The sequence below is a fragment of the Trachemys scripta genome, chromosome 1, assembly GCF_013100865.1.
Source record: "Trachemys scripta elegans isolate TJP31775 chromosome 1, CAS_Tse_1.0, whole genome shotgun sequence".
Classification (NCBI taxonomy): domain Eukaryota; kingdom Metazoa; phylum Chordata; order Testudines; family Emydidae; genus Trachemys; species Trachemys scripta.
In genome coordinates, this window is record NC_048298.1 from 81,333,766 (window position 1) to 81,341,471 (window position 7,706).

Sequence of the window (7,706 nt, forward strand, 5' to 3'; positions counted from 1 at the left end):
AAGCGGGCGGAGGCGTAGTCTGGCATGTCTGGTCACGAAGGTGACCGAGGCCATGTGGCCCAGAAGACCGAGGCACGTGCGTGCTGTCGAGGTCGGTAAGCTTTGTAGGCCGTGAATAATGGTCATGATGGACTGGAAGCAGGACTGTGGCAGGCATGTCTTATCAAGATTCGAGTCCAGGACCGCCCCAATGAAGTCTATTCTTTGGGTTGGCTCCAAAGTGGACTTTTCGGCATTGAGGAGCAGACCCAGTTGCCTGAACAAGCTCATAACGAACCGAACATGAGACTGCACCTGTAGCTCGGAATGACCCCGAATGAGCCAGTCGTCGAGGTACGGAAACATTTGGATCCGATGTCTGTGGAGCAAGGCCTCTACAACAGCCATACATTTTGTGAAGACCCTTGGCTCTGTGGACAGGCTGAAGGGAAGGACAGTAAATTAGAAATGCTGCTTGTTGACCACAAAGCGAAGGAACCGCCTGTGCGGCGTGTAAATTGCTATGTGGAAGTACGCGTCCTTCATGTTGAGGGAGGCATACCAGTCTCCAGGAAAGGGATAATGGTCCCCAGGGAAACTTTACCATTAATTTGTTGAGTCCGCGTAGGTCCAGGATGGGCTGAAGTCCCCACTTTGCCTTGGGGATTAGGAAATAACGGGAGTAAAAACCCCTGCCCCTCAGGTCCTTTGGTACCTCTTGCACCACTCCAATAGACAGGAGCGCTTGTACCTCCTGTAAAAGGAGTTGCTCGTGAGAAGGGTCCCTGAAGAGGGACGGGGAGCGAGGGTGGGAAGCGGGGGGGAAAAACAAACTGAAGATGGTATTCAGTTTCCACCGTGCGTAGGATCCAGCGATCTGATGTTATGCGGGACCACGCAGGGAGGAAATAGGAGAGGTGGCTGGAGAAAGGCGGGAAAGGATCCTGCAAGGAGACTGGTGCTCCGTCCTCAGGTGCACCTTCAAAAGTTTTGCTTGGGCCCCGCTGATGGTTTTGCGTGGCCCTGATTCTGGCCTGATTGAGGACCAGATTGTCGTCTCCTATTACCACGACGATGCCTTCTAGTGAAGTCTTGCCGCAGTCGAGGGCTAGGGTAGGTGCACTGTGGTTGGGGCCGGAAGGGCCTACATTGCGTCACTGGGGTATGCATGCCCAATGAACGCATGATGGCCCAGTTATCCTTCAGACTCTGCAGTCTGGGATCAGTTTTGTCTGAAAATAGACCGTGGCCATCAAAGGGCAGGTCTTGTATAGTTTGCTGCAGCTCTGGTGGAAGACTGGACACTTGCAGCCATGAAATATGGCACATAGCCACGCCCGAGGCTAGAGTCCTAGCTGCCGAGTCCGCCGTGTCTAAGGATGCCTGCAGGGATGTCCTCGTCACTTTCTTGCCCTCATCTAGCAAGGCCCCAAACTCCTCCCTGGACTCCTGGGGAACCACTCCTTGAACTTCCCCATTGAGTTCCAGGTGTTATCGTTGTAACGGCTCAGAAGGGCCTGCTGGTTAGCTACCCTGAGCTGCAGACCACCTGTAGAATAAATCTTGCGCCCGAACAAATCCAGGCGCCTAGCGTCCTTGGACTTATTGGCCATGTCTTGTTGGCCATGTCTCGCGCTTGTTGGCCATGTCTCTCCCTCTCGTTTACAGACTGTACAACAAGGGAGCGAGGTTGGGGGTGGACATACAAATATTCATAATCCTTAGAGGGCACCATGTATTTCCTCTCCACCCCTCTGGCAGTGGGAGGGATAGACACCAGGGACTGCCAGATCGTATTGGCATTAGCCTGAATGGTCCAGATCGTATTGGCATTAGCCTGAATAGGGGCATCGGCGGATAAAATGTCCACCGCAGGATCCTCAACTTCCACCACCTCCTCCACCTGTAGGTTCATGTTCTGTGCAACCCTACGCAGCAGGTCCTGACGTGCACGAAGATCTATAGGCGGTGGGCCAGAGGAGGATGTGCCTGCCACGGCCTCATCAGGCAAGGATGAGGAGGACAATCCCTGGACTGGGTCCTTGGGAAGGTCCGGTTGAGAAGGGTCCAGTTGCCCTAGGTCCACCCCACTAGGGGTATGAGCCTGTTCAGGTGGCAGGGCAGTTGCCTCCGAGGCTATTGGGGGAGGACGACTCACAGTGGCTTCAGGCACCCTATGCTCCGAATGAGCCGAGCGAGAAGCACCTGAGGAGACACCTTGGGCTTGGTGGTATGACCAAGAAGTCCAGAAGGACCATTGTGGGGGTCCCTGGTCAGGATCCTGTCCTTCATCTGGCCCCTGGCTAGCGCCATCCGCGTCTTGGCCTTGGACATGGTAGCCACTTGCCGCTTGGGACGACGTCGAATTTGGACATGAAGGCCAAGGCGATGCCGAATGTGCCTGCTGCGTTGAACCGTCATGGTCTGTCGGTCCGCGACTGAGAGCTGGGGACCAGTGCCAGGGTCCCAAGCGGTACCGTGATCGGGTCCGGGACCGACGGTCATAACGGTGCTGGGAGGCCAATCTAGATCTCGATGAGGACCGACGGTGCGGGCGGTGCCTGGATCGGCTGCGAGATGATCGGTGCTGGGACCAATGCCGGGAACCGGATCGGTACCGATCATACTGGGAGGGAGACCTTAGGTAGGCGGAGCGGCGCTGCGAGTACGACCAGCGCCGAGATGGGGATTGGTGCTGGGACTGCAAGCGGTGCCAAGACCGGGACCATCTGCAGGACCAAGACCGGGCCCTGGACCGGGATTGAGAGTGGTGCTGAGCTGTCTCGCTCTGCGATGGAGGCCGCATGAAGGCGGGCTTCCTTATGGATGGAACAGTCCGCACTGGCGGTGCTGGAGGGTGAGACGGTCCAGGCTCAGTTAGTGCGATCAGGTCGCGAGCAGTGGAGAAGGTCTCCGGAGTGGATGGCAGGACCAGCTCAACCACAGTGTGCACCAGGGAGCTTATATGTACCGGACTCAACGGCACTTACGGCGCCAGAATCTATAGTGCCGGAGTTGGCACCTTCGCAGTGCAGTCCGGCACAGCGCGCTGCTCCACTGGGGCCCCAGGCGATGCTTGCAACTGCAGACGAGCAGCAGGTGGTTTGTGCTGCTTCTTGGGCCGTGAAGATAGTGAACGGTGCCGCGTTTGTACCGGTGCCGGAGATGTCCGGTGCCAAGAGACTTTGCTGGTGCTGGGTCGTTCCGGTGCCAGAGGCGCGCTTTGGAACGACAGTGCCTGGTCCGCACGCAGTGCCAAGGGCACAGGGCTAAGTGCCGCTTCCATTAGGAGCTGTTTTAAATGAAAGCACGCTCCTTTTTTGTCCGAGGATTCAAAGCCTTGCAAATGCAGCACTTATCGGGTTGATGAGCTTCCCCCAGGAACTTCAAGCAGGAGTAGTGGGGGGTCTCTTGTGGGCATCGGCTTGGGACAGGCCGAGCAAGGCTGAAACCCGGAGACCTGGGCATGAGCCCTGGTACCGGGGAGAAGGGAAGGGGATAAACCCCATTTCCTCCACATATATACACTATGTACAAAAACTTACTAACAACTACACCAGAACTGTTAAAACTACATTAAAGAACTATCTACAGTACAATGAGTAAAGCTAGGGATGTGGAGGTCAGCAATGCCGCTCTCCACAGTTCCAACGACCGTCATGGGCGGTAAGAAGGAACTGAGGGGGCGCTGGGTCGGCAGGGGCAAATATCCAGCGCCATAAGGGCGCCACTCTCGGGGGCGCCTCAGCCGACCCACCGAGTGTTGCTAGGGTAAAAATCTTCTGACGATCGTGCACGCGGCGCGCACACACCTAATTGGAATCAATATGAGCAAGCACTCGAAGAAGAACAAGAATTTCCAAACAGATATTTCAAAAGGATTCTGGAGGATGTTTTTATGGGGCTTTGGTTGTGCATTTTAAAAACTTTCAGTGTTTTAAACAAATTCTTGCTAAATGGCAACAGATTCCACCCTCTTATGGAAAAACCCACACAGGACAAAGTGGAGTGACACCCACATCATAACACACACCACTATGGACTGACACTAAATGGCCCTCTTGGTAGGACTGAATGAACACTGAACTATGAACTCACCTCTAAAGATGCAGTCTCTCCCGAGTAGGATAAGGACGATTGGCAGGACAGCAAGAGGAAGCTGGCATTGCTGAGCTTCATGCTAGCGCAGTTTTGAGAATATGTAACATTGCATCCTACAAAAGAACTTTGGTTCTCAGTGTTGGCTGTCGGGCACCTTGTACAAGCACTTACAACCACTCTTTAAAAAGTAATATTTACTGGGGACTCACAGCAAACTACCCAAACTAACACTGGCACATCCCAGAAGAGTACGTTACATTTTAATGTAAAAATGGTGAAGCCAGCTTCTCTGCTACCTCTTTAGACACCAAATTTGCTTGCATCCCAAATCTTCAAGTTTTAAAACTAAACAGCACTGAGCACTTGGGGGTTGAATCCCGGCCAGGGCAGCCCTTGGCTCTGGAATTGTATAAGTGACCCTTCTTACACAGGGTCCAAACATCAACAGGATTTTGCCTGAATAAAGAGCAAAACCTTAGGATTTGATGATCATTGCCCATGCATGGCTGGTACTTGTTCCCAGCTCCCCTGTACACATTCGTACACTCCAAGTCAGCACAAATTATGTTGGGGAATGAAGATTTCACCATCCATCAGATGGGAGAGAGACTTTCTCCCTTGATCATGTCCATATCGATCGCTGGAGGGCTCCCCTACAACAGCAGTGACTGTGAACAGCAGGACATACTAGGAGTATCCATATATCACTGAGAGCACTGCTGTACTGAGCTTTCTTTGTAGACCTAGTAAGCAGGAAGGGATTAAAATATGGTGTAGAAAAATGCCAGCTTGAAGAGCACCAAGTAAAACATACTAGTTTGTCCATTTCACCACAGGAATTGTGGATCGCTTCACCTTGAAAGAGAAAGACATGCAATGGACCATTTAAGAAGAAGTGGGTAGCATGTTTACCATTTATGCTCAACAATCTGGTTCACCCTGTATTTAGCCATAGTACACTGATTACTTTTCCAGACCGGAAGAACTCTGTGAAGCACAAACGACTGTCTCTTTCACCAACAGAAGTTGATCCAATAAAATATTACCTCACCTACCTTGTGTAAGATATACCAACACATTTACTCTATTGAATCAGTGCTAGTCTGTAGAAAGGCAGATAGTTTCAAACCACCAGGAGGCTATTACAGATCATATTAAATTAGTATGGTCTTGTTACAGGAATTCCCTTTTATTTTGATACCATTTTTAACCTGCTGGAGTCTCCATGCAGAAAAGATTTTCCAAAGCAGCTGATAAAAGGCATGGTCATCATCAGTGCTCGCATTCTCTTTGGCCCAGACTGTGATATACCAAAAGCTGTTCATTCACTCTTGGCCTCTAACAGATTCTAGCTCCCAATCAAACTTCAGAGTAGAGCAGGGCAAGTGTGAACATTTAGGAAATAATGCCTCTGGCTGTAGTAGTTTTCTTTGAAATTATTTAATAGCTAGACAATTGCACAATAGCAACCCAAATCCAAACATTTTAGGACAAGATAGTGTATTCCGCTGAACCTATCAAAACCCTGTTTGAAACTTTGGATGCATGTACCGGAGAAAGATCTTTTCAGCTGTCAGTTTTAAGTTGTTCTCAACTGTATTTAATCTAGAATTATTTGCAGAGCGGTAGCCAAACACTCTATTAGGTATTCAGTTTTCTCCTCCTACAAAAGAGTTACTTGTCTTTTCTGCTCCTCATACAGGTGTTAATTTCTACTGGTCCTGTCAGCAGCTGCATTTCAGCTGATTTCAATCCATACTATTTGGCCATTTTCATAAAGTGTAAACAAGCAGAACATATCTTTCATGGCCTATTGGTGTGCCATTCTTTGCAAATCCACTTTGAAGAAAACAACCTACAGATGGCAGGATTCATGAGAAGTTTACAAAGTACATTATCTTTTTGGGGGGGAGAAAGGGAGGAAAAGCAGGGTGTTTGGTAATTTGTTCAGCATTCAACTCAGAAAAATCGAATTTGGTATTCTGTGCTCTAATTTCCATTTTAGAAGCATGTATCAGTATAAATGGTCATTGCTAGAGTTGATTAAAAACATTTTAAAAATTGTCTAATAAAAAAACCTCATAATTCTAATTCTTTTTTCAACATTTTGAAGCTTTTTAAAAAAAAATTAACATCAGCTGCGAAGGTGGCTGAAAAACCAGAGAGTTTAGTGCTGAATTTTCAGATTGTCAAAATTCAGTTTTTGAACAAGAAAGCTAGTCGGAATATTTCAATCAGCTCCATCCATTACCATATGTAATTGCTGCACCGTGTGTCTTGTATTTCCTGTCACAAGCTGATTAATGTGTCACATGTTGACTCACATACTAATAAAATCATCACAAATCACGGAGTTGAAGGAGAAACAAATTGTTTAGATACTAAAGCAGTATAGGTCACCCAAGTATGAACACAAAAATGTACACACCATGGTTTCAAGCTCCAAGTGCATTCAACTTTTCTTTCAGGGATTACTTTAGAAACCAGAATATTTGAAGTCAGCAAGAATACACTATTTATTGTGACATTATTATATGTACTGTCTATAACTGTTAATTATACAAGCCTAGTTACAATTAGAACATAGACAAGTTTGCTGTTTTATACAAAGATTTAAATTTTTTTTCAAATATTTAAAGACTTGGGATTTCTTGTGTGTTAAAGTGTGAAATCTTGTGCCAAAAAAAGTTGACTTGATTCCATCCATAATTTGTAAACAAACCCACAAAACTGACAAAGCAAATGCATCTCAGAAAAGCCATCTTTTCCTTTAAGTAAAGTAGAACCTCAGTTATGAGCACCAAAGTTATGAACTGACCAGTCAACCACACACTTCATTTGGAACCGGAAGTACACAATCAGGCAGCAGCTAACACCATAAATAAATAAATAAATAAATCAAATATAGTACAGTACTGTGTTAAACAAACTACTAAAAAAATTAATGGAAAGTAGCGTTTTTCTTCTGCATAGTAAAGTTTCAAAGTTGTACTAAGTAGGACAGTTAACTCATGCGATTAACTCAAAAAAATTGTGATTAATCAGTTTTAATGACACTGTTAAACAATAGAATATACTGATTTCAATTACAACACAGAATACAAAGTATATGGTGCTCATTTTATATTATTTTTTATTACAAATATTTGCACTGATAAAATGAACAGAAATAGTATTTTTTCAATTCACCTCATACAAGTACTGTAGTGCAATCTCTTTATCGTGAAAGCGCAACTTAAAAATGTAGATTTTTTTTGTTACATAGCCACACTCAAAAACAAAGCTATATAAAACCCAAAAGCCTACAAGTCCAATCAGTCCTACTTCTTGTTCAGACAATCGTTAAGACAAACAAGTTTGTTTACATTTATGGGAGATAATGGTGCCCGCTTTTTATTTACAATGTCACCTGAAAGTGAGAACAGATGTTCGTGCAGCACTTTTCTAGCCGGCATTGCAAGGTATTTACATGCCAGATATGCTAAATGTATGTTTGCCCCTTCATACTTCGGTCACCATTCCAGAGGACATGTTTTCTTGCTGATCACAAGTGCTAAAAAAATAATGCGTTAAAAAAATTTGTGACTGAACGCCTTGCGTGAGAATTGTACGTGTCTCCTGCTCTG